Genomic DNA, 12,489 nt, shown 5'->3' on the forward strand with positions numbered 1-12,489 from the left:
CGTCCCTCCTAGGATTGGGAGGCCACTTGGGAGAGGCTGAGATCAGAGGACTCTGGTCTCCGGCGGAGTCCCAGCTCCATATCAACCTTCTGGAGCTTCGGGCGATCCGACTTACACTGAAGGCATTCCTTCCTCTGTCTGGGGAAGTGTAGTGCAGGTGTTCATGGACAACACCACCACCATGTGGCATTGCAACAAACAGGGCGGGGTGGGGTCCTGGACCCTTTGTCAGGAGGCTCTGCACCTCTGGACATGGCTGGAACATCAAGGCATTACCTTGGTGGTTCAACACCTGGCAGCTTCTCTGAATGCCAGGGCGGACGAACTCAGCCACCGGTGCTTGATAGATCACGAATGGCATCTGAACTCGGACGTGGTGCAAGGTCTCTTTCAGCAGTGGGGAGAGCCTTGGTTAGATCTATTCGCCACCGAAGAGAACGTGCAATGTTATCGGTTCTGCGCGTTGGAATTCCCAAGGCGGCACTCGCTCTGCGACTCTTTTAGTCGCGAGTGGAGTTGCGGTCTGTTGTACGCCTTTCGGCCTATAACACTTCTGCCCAGAGTGCTGAAGAAGATTCGGCGTGACCGGGTCCAAGTCATCCTTGTGGCTCCGGATTGGGCACGAAGGTACTGGTATCTCGAGCTACTCAGCTTGGCAATCGATCCCCCGATCCGACTGCCTCTTTGGGAGGATCTTCTGTCGCAGCAGCAGGGGATAGTCCTCCACCTGAACCTGTCCAGCCTCCACCTCCATGCGTGGAGATTGAGCGGCGACAGTTGACAGCTTTCGATCTTCTTCCCGAAGTCTGTGATGTCATTCTGGCAGCCAGGCGTCCCACCACTAAAACGGTATACGCCTGCAGGTGGAACAAGTTTGTGGCATGGTACACAGCTAAGGCTGTGGATCCCCTTTCTGCTCCTCTTTCCGAAGTCCTTCTGTTCCTTCTTTCTTTGGCCCAGCAGGGCTCTGCTCTGGGTACTATCAAAGATTATCTTTCAGCCATCTCCGCCTTTTTACGGCTTCCAGATCAGCCTTCTCTTTTTAAGTCCCCAGTTGTTAACCGTTTCCTCAAAGGCATTACGCACACATTTCCTCCCGTGCCGTTCATAATGCCTCAATGGGACTTAGACCTTGTCTTGACATATCTGATGTGCGCTCCATTCGAGCCCCTTCATACCTGTCCTTTGCGTCTGCTCACTCTCAAGACGGCTTTCGTGGTAGCTATCACGTCTGCCAGAAGAGTGAGTGGGCTCCAGGCTCTTTCTTCCAAACCTCCTTTCCTTTCTGTTCATCCGGACATGGTGGTTTTAAGGACCCGTCCTTCTTTTTTGCCAAAGGTTGTCACGCCCTTCCACTTCGGGCAGACCATCACTTTGCCCACCTTCTTTCGCATCCTTCAAAAGAGGAAGAGAGGCTCCACCGTCTGGAGCCAAAACGTGTGCTCTCGTTCTACCTGCAGCGCACCCAACAGTTCTGGGTGGATGACCAGATCTTTGTTGGCGCCAAAAGAGGTCGGGCTGTGCACAAGCGGACCATCTCTCTGTGGGTCGTTCTCTGCATCAAGGCCTGTTACTCGTTGGCTAAGAAGGAGCCTCCTGTGGGGCTGCGTGCCCATTCTACCAGGGCGACGGTGGCCACTACTGCCTAGGGACACGGCGTCCCCTTGCAGGACATTTGTCAGGCAGCTACGTGGGCCTCGCTGCACACGTTTACGAAGCATTACTGCCTTGACAGTCAGGTCCGGAGAGACGGCTTCTTTGGCCGTTCTGTTCTCCGTGGCTTTCTGGTGTAATCTATTTGCAGACCCACCACCGGGGTTGGTATTGCTGGGGTATCTATTCTAAGGTAAGGATTCTATCACTAACGTGTCTCTTTCAGATGCACAAGTTACTACTTGTGTAACGATATATCTGTGAGAGACATTAGTTAGTGATAGATTCCTTAATGCCCCACCCATCCTCCCCGTTCTGCGAACTGATTTCTAGGGTTAAGGAAATCCCTTTTCAGGGCCCTAGTTTCATGGCACCAGTCGTCAGCTTTTGGCATGGCTCTGCGTTCCTGGCGCGGAAAGTCGTGTACAGAACTGACGTCAGCGCACATGGGTGGCGCCTAAGTAGTCTCTGTGACGTCATCTCAGTGCATAGGACGCCAGTGATAGACGCGGAACCGCACAACGTCACCAACTGACGCGCAGGGGTACTGCTAGCAAAACTTTCTGGATCCAGTCTGACGCCCGGGGATATTCTAAGGTAAGGAATCTATCACTAACTAATATCTCTTACGGATGTATCGTTACACAAGTACGTTACACAAGTAGTAACTTGTGCATCGGGAACTGTAGGGGCATATACATTTAACATCGTAAGAGGGAAATTATCAATAAGACAGGTAACAATAATCCATCTACCTGTATCATCCATTCTTTTGAAATAAGTGTAAAATTTAGTGCTTTTCTGCACAATATAACACCACCATTCTTTTTATTCAGTGAAGGGGAAACAAATACATTCCCCACCCAGCTTCACTTGAATGTTAAAGCTTCCAACTCAGTAAGGTGGGTCTCTTGCAGAAGCACTACGTCAGGATTAGATTCACCCAAATGGGACAATATCCTCTGTCTTTTAACAGGATTTATAGAACCTTTAATATTCCATGAATTATACGAAATTATAAACTGTAGGAAATAGTTAACTTGCTTGAAGTCATTGACATGAAAAAGAAAAGACTGGGAACAAAATGACAGAAATGAACAAAGTAGTAAAGGAATAGGAAAAGAGCAGTATAGCAAATACAGAATAGGGGAAAACTAGGGAAGGCAACAAAGGAAGGTAAGGAAAAGAAAAGGAAAACCAAAAGAAGAGACCGTACATATCAAAAAAGGATGACTGAAGAAACATACCTGAGGAAGTAGGTTCGGGAAAGGAATTGGGGTGGTGATGACACATGAAACGATGACACGCCCAAAAGGGAAGGAATCCAAGCCACACAAGGACCATAAACACTCAAGAAGACGGACCACACAAACGCAATTACATAAGATGAATCTGCAAGGAGATAAAAAGAGCATTATAAAACACAGCGTGTAACATAAATATCTCCAAAAATTACATTTTAGAAACATGCTAAAGAATTCATAAAACAAAACATCAATTTGAATCATCTGAAAAGCCTAACAGGGAGAATAAAAAATAAGATCAACCATTAGAAGGTCCAGCAGTATCCGTAGTAACCAAAGTATGCATTTGTATAAACTTCTTAAGTTCTGCTGGATCTTCAAATGCAGTAGTATTATTCTTGAAAGTCACTTTGAAAATGCAGGGGTGAAAAATACTATATCTGGCACCAAGAGAACTTAGGGGAACTGTAAGATTGAGAAATTATTTTTGTCTGGCTGCCGTGGCATTGGAAACATCTTGAGATAGGAACACTCTTTGACCAAGCCAAGTAACCTGGTGTTTGGCTTTAGCCAAAGAAAGTCCTGCTAGGAAGTCAGTAAATTTACAAAAGGTATGATGACACCTCTGGGTTTAGCAGGAGATGCCGATAAAGGAGGACGGGTCCGGGCCTATGAGCTCTCTGAATGTTAAGCAAGATTGAAGAAGGCATATCTAACAATTTTGGCAGGAAAGAGGTAAAAAAAGGAGACAGGATCAGCTCCTTCCAGAGCTTCAGGCAGGCCATAAATGTGGAAATTATTTCACCTATTACTGTTTTCCAAATCCTCAGTGTGTTGTTGGAGGCGGTGCACCTCTTTTACCAAGGAATGATTGGTTCCACCTTGGAAACACGACTCTCCATCGATGACCAGATGTTGTATCCTGTTATTAGTCAATTCTACAAAAAGACGCAGTGCACAGATTTCCTCCAACAGTAACTCTATGGAAATAGGGGACATTGACTTGTCAGGTGAAGGAGGACCCTGCTTCAACCTTTTGGATGCAGAAGAGGGCGACAAAGTCTTGCTTACAACAGATTGTGAATATGCATTACGAGGAGTGACGGAGTTCGCCATTACACCAGGAGAGTTTGATTGGGCTCCAGTTAATAACTGTGAAACAGAACCAGCACACAAACCAGCTCAAGATTGTCATTTAAGGGTGAAAACAAACTGTGGTTTCCTTAGTTGTCCCATAAAAAGTAACAGTACACTGTGCCATAAACAGCAAATTGAAGTAAGAGAAGGACTTATTATGCCACAAGTGTTCCTCTACCAGACCAGGAAAACAAAATAGAGAGCTACGCCAGATACCACGGAGCTTCAAATCACCATAGGCGCCAGAAAAAATAGATTAAGAACAGCATAAAAGCTGTAACAAACATAGGCAGCACCACATATCAGGAAACATCTTCAACCTGCCAAAATGCACAACTTATCACCATTCTCCCGCCCCTAATAAAGCGAGCAAAATGGCTGCCACTTTTGTTGGAGCAGCATCTGTGCCCCCCCCCAAAAAAAATAGGCACAGCTTTTTAATAAAAAATGGCACCACAGCATGCTATTACTTTCCTCTTCTATATTCCTTTAAACATGTCTGTCAAAGTGGCATCTAAACACCCCGAAAAGCCACGACCAGCCCTTAGCGCAGCGGATCCTCCTCGCAAGGCGGCCATCTAAGGTGGCGCCGAAGCCACGCCCCTGCTGTGCTAAACTTTTAATAAGACTTTCTGCAGCACCATTTGGTAGACTGTGGTAAGTGCAGGTGTTGGCAATTAACTGCCGGCGCCAACATCGGCTCAAAATAAGCACTGGGCAGAAGTCAGTACACTTCACGATAAATAAATATCTATCTCTCTCCCTGGAGAGATGCATGTATTTATTTGTGTGTGTCTGTGTATATATACGGATGTACAAGCTCACTGTAGTTAGTCTCCGATCCCACAACATCTTGGAGCCATGCGGTGAGGTGTCGATGGGGGCCAGAGAGAGGAACTTTGTACCTCAGAGACACTGGGATATTTAATAACTGCACCATACACGCCTGTTCACCGATCTCCAGCACTCACCACGAGATAGTGTAAGGCAACAGAAACGCTTACCTGATGGCCAGAATGGTGCCCTCTGGGAGTTGTGGTCTGCCGATGTAGACTGCAAGATGGCGTTCTGACAACTAATTGCCTTCGCTAGGCTTCCACCAATGGAAGCGGAATGGATCATTTGAAAGGCGGTGGTGACAGTTTGCAGTGTAAAGGCATTTGATAAAGACATTTATTCGAAATGCGTCATGCCTCCTAATCAGAAATAAAGATGTTCTTCCTGGTCCCCTGTTGTGTCCCTTCGGTTTCTCTGGAGTGGTGAGGAGCCTTTTCTTGGATATTACGCACGCCCGCCCTGGGTGCGCTGGAGGGACCCGTCTCAATTGTGGCCAGAGCAACAAGGGTACAGGCTGTGCTTCTGTGCAGTTTTTCGAGTTAACCAAGGGATTGGTCTGCTTTGGCCCCCGCTTCCAGGAACTGTGGAGTTTTGCTGCGAGATGCAGTCCGTGACTGCACGGATAGACAAGCTCATTGTAGTTAGTCCCCGATCCCACAACCTCTTGGAGCCATGCGGTGAGGCGTCAATGGGGGCCAGAGAGAGGAACTTTGTACTGCTGAGACACTGGGATATTTAATAACTGCACCATACACGCTTGTTCACCGATCTCCAGCACTCGCCACGAGATAGTGTAAGACACTAGAAACGCTTACCTGATGGCCGGAATGGTGCCCTCTGGGAGTTGTGGTCTGCCGATGTAGACTGCAAGATGACATTCTGACAACCAATTGCCTTTGCTGGGCTTCCACCAATGGAAGCGGAATGGATCATTTGAAAGGCGGCGGTGACAGTTTGCAGTGTAAAGGCATTTGATAAAGACATTTAGTTGAAACGCTTCAGGCCTTCTATGCGCAAATAAAGATGTACTTCCTGGTCCCCTGTTGTGTCCCTTCGGTTTCTCTGGAGTGGTGAGGAGCCTTTTCTTAGATATTACGCACGCCCGCCCTGGGTGCGCTGGAGGGACCCGTCTCGTTTGTGGCCAGAGCAACAAGGATACAGGCTGTGCTTCTTTGCAGTTTTTCGAGTTAACCAAGGTATTGGTCTGCTTTGGCCCCTGCATCCAGGAACTGTGGAGTTTCGCTGCGAGATGCAGTCTGTGACTGCACGGATGGACAAGCTCATTGTAGTTAGTCCCCAATCCCACAACCTCTTGGAGCCATGCGGTGAGGCGTCGATGGGGGCCAGAGAGAGGAACTTTGTACTGCAGAGACACTGGGATATTTAATAACTGCACCATACACGCCTGTTCACCGATCTCCAGCACTCACCACGAGATAGTGTAAGGCAACAAAAACGCTTACCTGATGGCCGGAATGGTGTCCTCTGGGAGTTGTGGTCTGCCGATGTAGACTGCAAGATGGCATTCTGACAACCAATCGCCTTCGCTGGGCTTCCACCAATGGAAGCGGAATGGATAATTTGAAAGACGGCGGTGATAGTTTGCAGTGTAAAGGCATTTGATAAAGACATTTAGTCTAAACGCGTCATGCCTCCTATGCGGAAATAAAGATGTTGTTCCTGGTCCCCTGTTGTGTCCCTTCGGTTTCTCTGGAGTGGTGAGGAGGCTTGTCTTGGATATATATATATATGTATATATATATATATAGATATAGGTATATATAGATAGAGCTCCTAAACTGCAAGCTAATTAAATGTTTTGTGACATGATGAGAAAACACCAATATGGTAAACCACTCTGTCACTCGTAAGTCTTATATCCGCTATAGAGAGAGACCAGGCGTCCTGGATTTGTTGGGACTGGCCTAGTTTTTGCCCTGAAAAATTTCAGTAAGATTAACAACTGTCCTAGTTTTCAGAGACAGTCAACTGAACACAGAGGGAACTAGGCAAGTTTTCGCCTGTTCCAGTGCTAGAATTAGCAGCCCATATCAGGAAGCAATTTGGTTCATTCAGATAATACCATGTGTAAAAGTAGCATTTAATTCCTGTTAGTGCCTAATTGCCTAAATGTTCAAACGCGGTCAACTAAGTCATCCTGTGACCCATGGCCAATGCAGAATTGTAGTCCTACTTCTATGTTTGTTTATTGTCCCGGGTTTTATTTTTCAGAATCTGATTTCCCTAGTACTAAAAATGTCAATCTATACAAACAAATGCTGGTTCATCAGTTAAAAAAACATATAAAATATCCCTTCTGTTAATTTTACTTTCTTTTCTAATTCATAGCTGGAGCCAGCTCGAAGAGGCAGAGGTTTCTAGGCCTCTTTTAAGTTCGTAAGGCGCAGGTCTCTTGGTATTTGGGGCAACAGGAGGACTTTACTAATGCAGTGGAGAAAACGAACAATGCATTACAGAAGTCAATTTTTCCAAATCTCTGGCTATAAATCTTATGAAACTTCCTGTCCGTATGAATGTTTAAGATTCTTAGAACATACTCTTGTGTGAGAAAATCAGTATGGATGCTGAGTGAAGCTAGGGAGGAGAGCCATCATGTCGTCTAACCTGTGTCAAACGCAAACCACATCACGAAGAAGGACTAAAACAGTACAGCTGTCTGGGAAACAGAGATTCGCTTCCCAAGATCCTATAGAAGCATTTCTTACACCATGATTACACCAATGTCACGTAATAAAGAAACCACGGCAACGGAAACTCTGTTTGGCTCTCTCCTTTTTAGGTCTCGCTGAGCCAGCGCATGCGCTGCTCTGCGAGAAATTTAGTGTGTGGGTTTTCAAAGTGCTGCCACAGGCTTTGGATGGCCTAGCGCTTGCGTTCACGCGAGTGTGCTCGTGCGCAGCCGCCATGTGGGTTTCTGTCAAGGCTCATTAAACCTTTGCTTGCTTCAATGAGCCTTACAGCACGTGAATCCCCTCCCCTCTCCCACTCCCTCCTCGTCAGCTTCCCTTATTACAAGCTTCCCACATCGAGCGGCAAATGCTTGTCTTTTTTATCACCATGGCGGCCGCCGCCATGCTTCTAACATTTATGTGCAGGAGAGCCGTGCTTTCTTTCAGCACAACACCCGTTTTCATATTTTTCCTTTCAGGTTTATGGGCAGGAGGGGGGATGGGGAGGGTCTGCACAATATGCTGTTTTTTTGCTGATTCAATTCAAATTTGTTACCTGAGAGAAACGGCAAAATCTTTCAATAACTGATTGATTCAGCCAGTTTAACAACTTTTAAGGGCTGCATGCACCTGTACCAGTGCCACTATTGTCTGCATCCGTCCCAGTTACTGCAGCAGAAACAGTCCTCCAGTGGTCTCACCATGCTCTGCACAAGCCTCGTGGAACACTGCTATGTCACGTTATAACCCCTCCCGAACACTCCGAGCACAAACATAGAAACAATCCCATGCTCCGAGCATGCATCCTGGAACTTTGCTCCAGGCTCTATCTACCCCACCCGGTCTGCATCTAGTCGGCTGCTTTAATGGGTTAACAAGCAATTCCAGCCCTCGAGGACACCGTATGATGGAATGAGGTGCTCAATTTATCCTAATCTGTTTATAATAGGTTTACGGCTCCATTTAAGCAACAGGGAGACTTAAATTCCCCTTTCCTCCCTCATAAAACGCCTGGCCCTCCCCCGCTCGAACCCTTCTATTTCACTCTCCAGAGATGGTATCTGGCAAAGAAATCGGCCGCTATTTCCCCTCCTCATGACCCCTTTGTACCGCCTGCCTCCTAAACCCCTTAAATCTTCTAATACACACATTATTAACACTTCCATTCTCTAAAAATAGCGCTAAAGGCGAATAAACCAAAACAATTATTGGAGATGGAAGGTGGGAGGGGGATCTTCGGTATTTGTGTGGTCTTAGTGTAAGTGCCTGAAACAAGAGGCACTTCTCACAGTCTTTGTCATGGGTACAATGTGAGTGAGGACTAATTTAAGGATATATGATTATTATTAATTAGCACCTGTAAATCACCCACACTGCTATTAGTGCAGCATCGCGGCGCCATTCTATATATAGTGCACAGTATGATTTCCAATCGTTTGCCATAATCGCAGTGTGAATTGGCTTTGTTTTCCTGTGGCCAGCTGAACACAAACGCAGCAGGAAACAGTCCTTTGGTGGTCTGACCATGCTCCTCACAGGCCTTAGGAACTTTGCTACCTGTCACATTATAAGCCTGGAAGTTTACCCCAACCTCTCCCATCTATCTGCCTCCCCGGTCCACAGCTACTCGGCAGCAGTGGACATCCCAAACCTGACATTCAGTACAAAGTTTGGGCCTTTGTATTGTTTATTTTACCAACAAAGCCCTGGCAAAAGGCAGAGTTTTATTATGCGTAGTTTACTTTTGCCAAGTTTTCATTTCACGTGCTGCAGGTATTTGGGTCTTCTCACTTCTGGCTCCATTGGGCTCATTGAATTACTTCTCATATCTCCTTAGCCATAATTGACATTCATCAGACTTTGCGGCACACAGGAATGCCAGCAGTAGCACTTAAACATGATATATTTTGCCACCCACATTACAAAAACCATTTCTAAATTAGAGCACATCAAGAAAGGAAATGAGACAGCAGAAGCCAAAGCAGCAGTGCAGTGGATGGATGGTGTGGAGATCAAACAAATGCTCAACACCAACGCCACCTACAATAAGGACGTAGGGATTCTACCTCTTTAATAAACGGAATTTAAGTGGACTTTCTATTACCTTTCCTTGGATGCTTGCGAGGGGCCCGGCGGTGGGTATTATTGCTGGACCTTGCCAGTGTCGCCTTTCTTCATTCAGTCTTTTGCTGGTGTCATGAGGTGTTTGGGGGAAGGGCTGAAAATATATGGGGCATTGTAATATTGTCAAAAGCATTTATAATTTTTTTGTGGCATAGTGCTCTGTCTGCAATGAGGAATAAAAAAGCCTTTCGCAAATGCAGCTCCCAGGTACCGTGGGGTGTCACGCACACTATTAGAATTCTCAAATCAGTATTTTTCCAAGACCAAATGTCATAGGTAGCTTACTCAAAGCTCGGTATGGCTGCTGCTCCATTTCCCATCCAATCCCCCACATTTTTTTGTGATGTCATTTCAGTGACTAAATGGTGTACATTTGGCAGTGTATGCTCAAAACCTCTGACATAACCTTTGTTTGTGTTTTCTTTTAATGATTATTTATGGTATTTCAGCTCACTGTTGCCATTGGCTGCCGGGTGCCTATACCTACCAGACAGCTGGTGTACCACCTTCGGGGCAGCGCGAGGAGCATACTCCAGGCTGCCCCAAGCGACTCACTACCCTTCCGGCATTACTATCTGCCAGTGTACCTTTCTTTTTTGCTACTTTAGTGTACCTTTTCTGTATTACACACGACTGGCTGTGTATTACTCGCCTACTGGATGGTACCTAAAGATGTGCAGCACTGCAGAGTTCTACTGTACTATAGTGGCTCTATTGAGACACCTCAGTGTGCATCAAACTCCCCCTCCAACCCCCGTACACACCCTTTTCACAATGCAAGTCACAGGGTGAACACTACGTGTTAGCGTCCAAATCAACGCCACATAAATTTACTCCACACAATTATCCACCACACCATGTCACATAATTCCACACAACGCACACAATTCAGCCCGACACAATTCGCCACACAAAATAATTACACTGCACATAACCGCACTCAACCCCACATAATTACACTCTACTCCATACTACATAAATACACTCCACATAAATTCAATCTATGCCACATAGCAACACTCCACATAAATACACTCCACACCATGCCACATAATACCACTCAACATAATTTTCGCTCAACGCCACACACTTCCACGTCACACAATTCAATTTTAATTTATCTTTATTAGATTCACACAAGGCGTATCATAAAAGAATACATGAAGATTAAAATTCCTATTAAAGAGTGCAGACAATTAAGATACAGTAAAATCGGGAGTGCCAGAGTACAAATCATATTTTAACAAACAATTCATGTATTAACCCACTGCTGGTAAAGATTTTGCCTTGCTTGAGTCGCTCTAAGAAACCTTGTAAGTATCACGCACTTGTACAGATTTAGAAGAAGTTGCAAATATAAAAATGCTGGCCTACATTGATTAAAATTTCGTGGCTTCAATAAGGGTACAATAAAAGATCTTCTCAGATCCATATAAAATTTACAGAGAAGTACAATGTGCATAGTTGATCGGATAGATACGTTATCACAGGGGCAGCGCAATAGGTCTTGCCTTTGGGACCTTATAATTGTTTAGCCATGCAGCAGTTGATGTAAGGATATTGTGCTGCATAACTAAATACTTATAAGGTCCCAAAAGCGAGACCTATATGCTATGCCAATGCTTGTTCATCCTGCCTTTCGACTCATGTTTTTCTTTAACTGCAACAGATTTGTCTATTGGTGATATGGCACTAGTGCCGGAAAATGCAAAAGGACATCACTCATTCATACCGTTAGAGAGCATTGCCAAACCAGTTCTCACTGTTTATCGTGAAAATCTTACAGTTCTGATTCTAAATTGTGTTTCAGTGTACAAGTCGGTCGACTCTAGTGCATGGTAAAAACATGAAACGGCGTGTAAACTGACCTGTGATTTACACAGGTAGTTCTGCCAGGGCCCTTTGGATGTTTCTTAAGTGTCTTCTTGAGGAGCGTTGTGTGCATTCCCGCATGCAAGTTCTCAGGTATAATAACTGGGTATCTTAAAGCACTTGATACTGCAGATCACAGGTTCTAAAGGTGAAAGTGCATGGGGTAACAGGCCTTTTGTAGAGGTGTCTGTATAACTTGCACGTGCCTGGTTATGATTCGGTCAGAGCTTATTCAGTCTTCAGGCTCAGTTATGTCAATCAGTTGACATTATAAAATTTCACACTCATAGCTAATTCTAAAAAAGTATTTTTTGTTTGTTCAGTCCTAAATAGTAATTGTGTCATATGGAGGTCTTTTTTGTAACATAGTTGAGGGACTGCTCATACTTTGATGTTTTTGTGATGAAAAAAATGAGCACCATAAAAGTGTATAATTTTACATGAAGCGATCTCGAGCGAGATCAGTACATCTGAAATGTGGATAGAGCGAATTCATGTTATGGATTAATTTGCAGTGCGGTAAATGTAAATTGAATTTTGGGAATGGTTTTTAGGGCCTGGCAGGTAGGTGGCAATTGTCAGCAGGCAATGAGCGACTACTTGTGTGTGCGCCTGTGTTGGGTGTTACTCACATTCCTTTTCTTGAACCCTTCTTTATCATAAAGTCGGGTTGAATGTGCCAAAAATGCAGACTTTTGTAACATGTTCTAGATAGTAAGGTCATAGATCTACGGGCGACTACAGACATCAAGCACAAACATCATTAAGCTCCAGCATCACCCTGTAGTCAGTACAGATGAAATGTATGTTCATTAAATACTATTCAGTAAATACTGTTCAGTAAATAATTATACGGTAATACTGCACTTTGCATTGAGAAGCGTTCCAAGTAACTCACTACATTTAAAAAGGGGTGAAAGAATAGGTATTTT

The 12,489-nt window shown here is 45.1% G+C and overlaps 1 protein-coding gene across 1 annotated transcript in view; it reads left to right on the plus strand.

Moving 5' to 3' along the window:
• WDR70 (WD repeat domain 70) overlaps window positions 1-12,489 on the plus strand; it is a 1,822,964-nt gene that overhangs the window by 1,619,256 nt on the left and 191,219 nt on the right. The gene's annotated exons all lie outside the window — the stretch shown is intronic.

This window comes from Triturus cristatus, chromosome 2_1 (assembly GCF_964204655.1).
Source record: "Triturus cristatus chromosome 2_1, aTriCri1.1, whole genome shotgun sequence".
NCBI lineage: Eukaryota > Metazoa > Chordata > Amphibia > Caudata > Salamandridae > Triturus > Triturus cristatus.